Source organism: Oryctolagus cuniculus, chromosome 5 (assembly GCF_051225735.1).
Source record: "Oryctolagus cuniculus isolate XC-2025 breed Fujian yellow rabbit chromosome 5, ASM5122573v1, whole genome shotgun sequence".
Classification (NCBI taxonomy): Eukaryota; Metazoa; Chordata; class Mammalia; order Lagomorpha; family Leporidae; genus Oryctolagus; species Oryctolagus cuniculus.
The window spans coordinates 70,315,839-70,324,594 of record NC_142871.1 but is presented as its reverse complement, the minus strand read 5'-3'; the positions used below and the strand labels follow the sequence as shown (position 1 = coordinate 70,324,594).

At 35.7% G+C, this 8,756-nt stretch overlaps 1 pseudogene; it reads right to left on the bottom strand.

Annotated features, from left to right (window-relative positions):
• Nucleotides 1-1,038: 1,038 nt before the first annotated feature.
• Nucleotides 1,039-1,860, bottom strand: LOC100343317 (thioredoxin-related transmembrane protein 1 pseudogene; annotated as a pseudogene).
• Nucleotides 1,861-8,756: the final 6,896 nt, after the last annotated feature.

Sequence of the window (8,756 nt, the reverse complement as noted above, 5' to 3'; positions counted from 1 at the left end):
TGGCAACTATATTTCTAGTTTTTAAGAAATTTTCTTTTATTTTTCCTGAGTAAAATTCAAACTTTATTTTATATTAAATTAAGCTTCTGTGAATTTTCAAAATGTAAAATACCAAGACTCTTACACATCAAATAAAAGTAAGGGATGTTCACCTTCAATAACCATAAAACAGAAAATAAAAATTAAAATAGATATTTTCAACAAAAGTGAAAAGAGTAACTAAATTTTAAATTATCAACAATTCAATTTGATGGATCCCTCAGTAAATTTCAGTTTGAAACAACTGAAAAGGATTATTTACCCACAGTAAACGTAACAGTGATACTGTTTACATCATTCAACTTGAGGAAGTTGACTCATGACAACCAAGAAAATACAAACACAGAGGGAACAGAAGCAGCCATCAGCATTTGTGAGAACTGAGAGAGTTATCAGGGACTCAGAAAAACCTCCTTGATCAGTAGTAGCATTTCCTCTATTACCATGCATAGAAAGTTGTAACAGAAGTAAGGTAGTTATTATTAGTTGTATAATCTAAAAATATGAGGAGATTTTGGACAATTTCTCTAAAAAAACCAGAATTGTTACTGAAATACACATTTCTTGAAACAATGGGGTAAGTTTCCTTTTATGGGAATATGTTCTTTTTTTCACACAGTGAAAATGAGAAAAAATTATATCAAATAAGAAATTGTTTTCTCTAACATAAGCTTCTTAAATACTCCATAATGTAATACTTGAGAAATGTAATTTTTCAACTCAGACTTCAAACAGGTAATTATAAAATAAACACACAAATCTTATCACTTGGCACTAGATATTTCCAAAATGTAAGAATTATTGAAGCCACCTTATTGTCCTTAAAACATTTTCCAAGCTTTCATAACTAGAGCTTTTGTTTTCCAAACACCGTTCAATTAATGACAAGCTAGAATGTATCCTGTTATACAAGCAAGTCACATTCACTTCAAGCCAAAAGAAATGATCCATCTTCTATTTTTGTTGAAATTATAGTACTAAGAGATGTATAAAAACAAACTAGGACTGTTCTGTGGCCTGCATGGGGCCCACAGCTTGTTGTCTTAGGGTGTTTGGCTGTGCAAAATCTTTGCTTTTCCTCCATTTTTGGCTTCCTTTTCTGAAACATCTTCATCAGGCTCTTGTTCTTCTTCCACTTTTTTCAAAGGCTAAGAAAATTCTGGCAATAATTTCTTTGAAGGAAGGGCTGTGGTCTGATTGTTTTGAAGAAGAAAGGCAATCTGCCCAAAATATCATGCAAAGTCCTAACAACAATCCTGAAAGTAGAGTTGCTGAAGCAAAAGTGTGTATGATTCCCAAACAGGTAACCCAAGGTCTTCAATAAAGTAGTAATGACAAGTCCTGATGTACATAGATAGCTGAGAGAGTGCTGACATACTACTCATCAGAACAGAATGCGGTCCAAACTATGACGAAACAGGCCCAATACTCTTCCACTCTTTCTCACTTAGGAAGTTTATGAAGTCCTTCTTGGTCCTCAGACCCTGATAGCTCCTAAATTCACCATCTTTACAATGGTAAATAGTAGGAAGAGCCATTATAATAGACCATCCACTCAGTCCTGTCTGCTCTGTGACATCTGCTTTTCCAATATTCACTTCAAAATCTTCCCATTCAGCAAAATGCTCCCATCTGGTTGAGGATTTGACAAGCAGAGCATCTTGGAGCATAAAATTCTGCCATCCACTCTCCTTCCAGCAACTCTCTCCAGCTCTCGGTGATGATGCACACCTTGCTCTGCAGCCTGTAGGTGTAGGGAACCCCACAAAGCAACAACACCAAGTCTCTCAGGGGAAGCACTGGGCTCCTGGAGGGCACCATGTCAATTGCCACTCCCCTATCTTACAGAAAGAGTGGAGGCCCAACCTCACTGCAACAGCTCCCATTTCCACCCTCTTTTAAAAAATCTTGATACTGTTTTCCTCAGTGGCTACACTAATTTACATTCCTACCAACAGTATATAAAATTTCTCCTTTTTCCAGATTCTTGCTGGCATTTGTTGCTCTCTGACTTTTAACTAATAGCTATTTTGATAGAGGTTATGTGAATCTCCTGGATGTCTAGTGATACTGAGCATTTTTTTCATATGTTTGTTGGCCATTTTGTATTTCTTCTTTTGAGAACTGTCTTCATTTTTTGCCTGTTTGTAAATTGGATTGGTTGCTTTATTGTTGAGTGTTTTGAGTGGCTAATATATTCTGAATATTAATCATTTGTTGGATAAGGACTATAAATTTCTTTTGGGTAAATGCTTTTACAACATGACATTTGACATTTTTATTAGGTAATATTCATAAAATGATATATATTTTTCATTTTCTGCCTCTAGATTTTAGATTATAGGATTTTGAGAATTTTTCTAGTTTTTCATGTAAGAAATTATTTTTTGTATGGTAATCAGATTCCTATTTGTTACTCTTTAAAATGTCTACAAAGTGAAAAATGTTAATTATTCTACAGATTTTTACTACCATATTTGTGTGTTTAATAGCACAATGGTACTATACAAGCTATAGGATCATACTTTCCAAGCTACCAAGCGAAAAGAATATCTCCTAACATTTCTCTTATTTTAAGCAGGGCTTGTGTATTTTCCCACAAAGTAATTAAGTGTAACATCAGATCATGCACTGAACAGATTATAAACTCCCTCCACTGTCCTACATAGTTTATGGCCTTGTCATTCTCTTCAATGTCTTGTAGTAACATATTTTCTAATCACCTAAGATTTATGAATTCCTTTTTTCTCTCAGCCTTCCTCAGTGTGATAAGATTGTGGTGAAGCACATTGGCTCATTCTGGCATTAAAAGGGTTTCTCTTTCCACCTGGAATGGGGCCCGCTATATCTTGTAGAACTGTGGCTTGGGAAAGAGAGTGAACTAACCACACAAATAAGGTGCTTAATCTTCATTTGTCAAAGCTGTTGGTGCTCTGCTTCTTCAATTTACATAATGAAAAGTTAAATAAATTTCTGCAAGATTCAATTTCGACAAATTTTCTATTTTTAAGTTGTGCAAATAAGTTTTTATAACTTAGCTGGTAAGGATGATAAATAAGAAAAACAATTCAATGTTTATTTGAGTCTGCTGCAAAATGACCTTATTTGCCTTATGTATTATTTTCCTCCAATTTAACTGTAGTGACTACTAAAATAATATAAAATGACCCATGTAATTTTGTAAAGATCATGAAAATTCATGGAATGGAAAATTTTAAAAATTAGATTCACATATTTCTTAAGAAAATTTCTTTAAAACACATATAAAGATAACATTTTAAATAAGTAAGGGCATATTCTGTCCATTGGATAACATATGCAGTTGTTAGATTTATATTTGATTAAAGTGTGTAATCTATTTTCTACACAGCAGTCTTATTCAATTTTGCTGACTAATCCCAAAGGGGATCCTAGAAATTTCAAAGCTTTTAAGGATTATGTGCTGTTTCTACTTGATTGATGATATGCAGGTTTTTGTTGTTGTTGTTGTTGTTGTTAAGTGACTTATGCTTTGTCCCAACGTTACAGAAGTAACTGGGATCATAAAACAATTACAGAAATTACTTATGTTAGATTTTAGGTTTGAAAACAACAACTGCTTATTGATTGACTAATAAATGAATATTACTATACTCATTTCTAGGAATGTGTATGATGATCAAGAGACTGATGCTTGATAGGTACAAAGGAAATAGAACTTACAGTGAGTGGGTATTTGCTGTAATTGTTAAGATGCTCCTTGAGAAACTCACATCCCATGTCAGGGTACTTGAGCACTCTGGTAGGCAAGAGGTGAGGGCTCAAGTGGTTGGGTGCCTCCCAACCACGTGGATGACCCAGATTGGCTTCCCAGTTCCTAGCTTCAGCCTAATACAGTCCCACCTGTTGTAGGTTTTGGGAGAGTGAACCAGCAGATAAGAGAACCCCCCCCCCACTTTTGTCTCTGCTTTGAAAATAAAGTAAAATACATATTTAAAAAAATAGAACCCATAGTTTGTCATATGTTTAAGACATATGTTTCCATCAAGGTGGCATGTACCAATGCCATCTCACTAGTCCAAGTGATCAGTTTCAGTTCATAATTGATCATAATGATAGGATTAAGTGTCCAAGGGATCACATAAACAAGACTAGTGTCTGCTAATACTAACTGATAGAATTAAAAAGGAAGAATGATCCAATATGGGAAGTGGGATACACAGCAGACTCATAGAATGGCAGATGTCCTAAACAGCACTCTGGCCTCAGAATCAGCCCGTAAGGCATTTGGATCTGGCTAAAAAGCCCATGAGAATTTCTCAGGAATGGGAAGCCAAGACACTGTGGAAAAAAAATGACCTAAATGAAAGATCTCTATGAGATCCTAGTGGAAAGAACAGGGCATCAAAGAAGGAGGTACCTTACTCCAAAGGGAGGAGAGAACTTCCACTTTGACTAATGAGCTTGTCTAAATAAGATCGGAGTTGGCAAACTCAAAAGGCTTCCATAGCCTTGGCAGCTAATGACAAAGGCTATGGTGATTACTGACGCCATAAAAAAGAGTGTCAATTGTTAAATCAACAGGAGTCACTGTGCACTTACTCCTCATGTAGGATTGCTGTTCTTAATGTGTTGTACTATGTGAATTAATAATGTAACTAGTACTCAAACAGTACTTTACACTTTGTGTTTCTGTGTGGGTGCAAACTGTTTAGATCTTTACTTAATACATACTAAATTGATCTTCTGTATTTAAAGATAATTGAAAATGACTCGATATGAATGGGATGGGAGAGGGTGCAGGAGATGGGAGGGTTGAGATTGGAGGGAAGTTAAAAGCCACTGTAATCCAAAAGCTCTATTTTGGAAATTTATATTTATTAAATAAAAGTTAAAAATTTTTAAACAACATATACAATCTAATAAAGCAATTCTCCCACAAAAAATACATATATTTCTGCTTAAAAGAAATGTTTATCCCTATAAGCTGAAAAAGGTATATAATGGATGACTTAAGTTGAGCAAGAAGAAAGCAGGGAAGAAAATGTTGTCAAAATTTTCTTACTGGACTTTGTTACCTCTGTCACTTAGGGTCCTGACAAGAAACAAAGAATGAAAAGAGAGCTGAAACAGAAGGAAAGGAAGACAAGGTAGGCCCTGTGAATTTAGGTCAAAGAAGGTAACTACTACTAACTTTAGCCTTCAGGGAGGGAACCAAGGGATCAAATCCCTATTTCATTGTGTGTCTCATTGGCGAACCCCCACAAAAGAAAAGACTTAGAAGTCTTTCTTGTAGGCACAGAGCAGGACAGAGAAGATGGAAAACATTTCTAGATGAGAAATTGAGGACATTCACATGATGTGTGACATTTGACCATAAATTTTGTGACAATACAAACAACATGGTTCTTCAGTGTTTCCAGGAAACAAATTAGGCAAACTTGGTAAGATCAATACATTTGAAATGCAAGTGGCTAAATGTTGACTAGACAAAAACAATGTTGAAACTCTTGATGGTTAATATAGGATACAAAAAATTACTTAAGGATGAAAGTGATATCTTGTAATTTAATTGTTTTTAGCTTTTGTTTATACTCCTGTGGAAATGTGATCTTTCTACTTTCTACTTGATGAGTATTGTGGTTAGTGGTGCATTAAGCCTGTGATTATAGAGTGGATTGAAATTATGTTTTTGCAAAAATTAAAGATTAAAAGGAAGGAAAAAGGGGGATTGAGGGATGGAGAAAGCGAGAGAGGGCAGTATGGTTATCTTCTTAGAATTGTCCCCATGAAATGTGTTAAATATGTTGTCATTATATAGTGTATATATACCATACTTTCTTTATCCAGATGATAGACATCTGGTTGATTCCATATCTTAGCTATTATGAACTGAGCTGCTATAAACATAGGGGTACAAATAATTCTTTCATATGCTGATTTCCTTTTGGTTTGGGTAAATTCCCAGGAGTGGGATGGGTGAATCATATGGTAGGTCTATATTCAGATTTCTGAGATATCTCCATATTGGCTTCCACAGTGGTTGCACCAGTTTACATTCCCACCAACAGTGGATTAGAGCATCTTTAACCTCACAGCCTTACTAGCATTCATCATTTGTTGAATTTTTTTTAATTTATTTATTTTTTCTTTTTTTAACTTTTATTTAATGAATATAAATTTCCAAAGTACAGAATATGGATTACAATGGCTTCTCCCCCATAACGTCCCTCCAACCTGCAACCCTCCCCTTATCCACTCCTCCTCCCCTTCCATTCACATCAAGATTCATTTTCGATTCTCTTTATATACAGAAGATCAGTTTAGCATACATTAAGTAAAGATTGCAACAGTTTGCTCCCACACAGAAACATAAAGTGAAAAATACTGTTTGAGTACTAGTTATAGCATTCAATCTCAATGTACAGCACACTAAGGCCAAAGATCCTACATGAGGAGTAAGTGCACAGTGACTCCTGTTGTTGACTTAACAAATTGACACTCTTGTTTATGGCATCAGTAATCACCCTAGGCTCTTTTCATGAGTTGCCAAGGCTATGGAAGCCCCCTGAGTTCACTGACTCTGATCATATTTAGACAAGGCCATGGTCAAAGTGGAATTTTGTATTTGAGCTATTCTAACTTGTGTGAAGTGAAACCTCACTGTGATTTTGATTTAAATTTCCCTGTTGGATAGTGATTCTGAGCATTTTTTTTCAAGTGTCTGTTGGAAATTGAATTTCTTCCCTTGAAAAATGCCTGTTCAGGGCTGGTACTGTGGTGCGGCAGGTTAAAGCCCTAACCTAAAGCACCAGCATCCCATATGAGCTCTGGTTCTAGTCCTGACTGCTCCTCTGCCAATCCAGCTCTCTGCTATGGCCTGGGAAAGCAGTAGAAGATGGCCCAAGTCCTTGGGTCCCTGCACCCACATTGGAGACCTGTAAGAAGCTCCTGGCTCCTGGCTTCTGATTGGCACAGCTCCAGCCTGTTGTGGCCATCTGGGAGTGAACCAGCAGTAGTAAGGCCTCTCTCTCTGTATCTGCCTCTCTCTATAACTCTGTCTTTCAAATAAATAAAATAAATCTTTAAAAAAAAAGAAAAAGAAAAATGCCTGTTCAAGTCCTTTGCCCATTTCTTAACTGGATTGTTAGTTCTATTGCTGTTGAATTCTGTATGTTAAGCCTTTATCAGTTGCGTAGCTTGCAAAGATTTTCTCCCATTTTGTCATTTGCTTCTTCACTTTGATGAACCTTTGTTTTGCAGTGCAGAGCCTTCTCAGCTTGATATAATCCCATTTGTCAATTGTTTGCTTTGATTGCCTACACTTCTGAGTATTTTCCAAAAAGTATTTTCCTATGCCAATGTCTTGCAGTTTCCCCAAAGTTCTCTAGTAGTTTGCTGGTCTTGGGTCGTGATTTAGGTCTTTCATCCATTTTGAGTGGATTTTTGTGTAAGGTGAAGGGTAGGGGTCTAATTTTGTACTTCTGCATGCAATGATCTAATTTGCCCAACACCATTTGTTAGAGACTGTCATTCCTCCAGGAATTGATTTTAGCTCCTTTGTAATCTGGTTGTAGATGCATGGATTGATTTATGGTTTCTATGCTGTTCCTTTGCTCTACAAGTCTGTTTTTGTGCCAATACCACACTGTTTTGATTATAATTGCCCTGTAATATGTCTTGACATACAGAATTGTGATGCTTTTGGCTTTGTTTTTGTTGTATACAATGGCTTTAGTTATTCAGAATCTCATATATTCCCATATGAATTTTAGCATTGTTTTTTCAACATCTGAGAGGAATATTTTTGGTATTTGAATTGAGATTGCCTTGTATCTGTAAATTGCTTTTGGTAGTATGATCATTTTGATGATGCTAATTCTTCTAATCCTTGAACATAGAACACTTTAATTAATGGAAAAATCTTATTCTATTCCTTTCTTTAGTATTTTGTAATTTTCCTTGTAGAGATCTTTGATGTCCTTGGTGAAATGTATTCCAAGGTATTTAAGTCTTTTTGGAGCTATTGTGAATGGGACTTATCTTGAAAGTTCTTTCTTTCTCAGCCATGATATTGTCTGTGTATACAAAGGCTTTTGATTTTACTGTGTTGATTTTATATCCTGCCACTTTACCGAACTCTTATGAGTTCTAGGAGTCTCTCAGTGGAGTCTTTTGGATCCTCTATATAAAGGATCATGTCATCTGCATATGGGGATAGTTTGATTTCCTCCTTTCCAATTTGTATCCCTTTGATTTCTTTTTCTTGCCTGGAGATTCTGTGTAAATCTTTCAGTACTATATTAAGTAGTAATGGTGACATTGGGCGTCCTTGTCTGGTTCCAGATCTTAGGGGGAATGCTTCCAGCTTTTCCCATTCAATAGAAAGTTGGCTGTGGGCTTCTCATAAATTGCCTTGATTATGTTGATGAATGTTCCTTGTATATCCAATTTGATTAATATTGAGGTAATCATATGGCTTTTTGTTCTTCAGTTTGTTAATGTGATGTATTACATTTATTGACTTGTGAATGTGGAACCATCCCTGAATATCAGGGATAAATACCGCTTAGTCTGGGTGAATGATCTTTCTGATATACTGATGTATTCAATTAGCTAATAGTTTGTTGAGGATTTTAGCATCTATATTCATCAGGGATATTGGTCTGTAGTTCACTTTGTCTGGTGTGTCTTTTTCTGGCTTATGAATTAAGATGATGCAGGCTTCATAGAAGGAG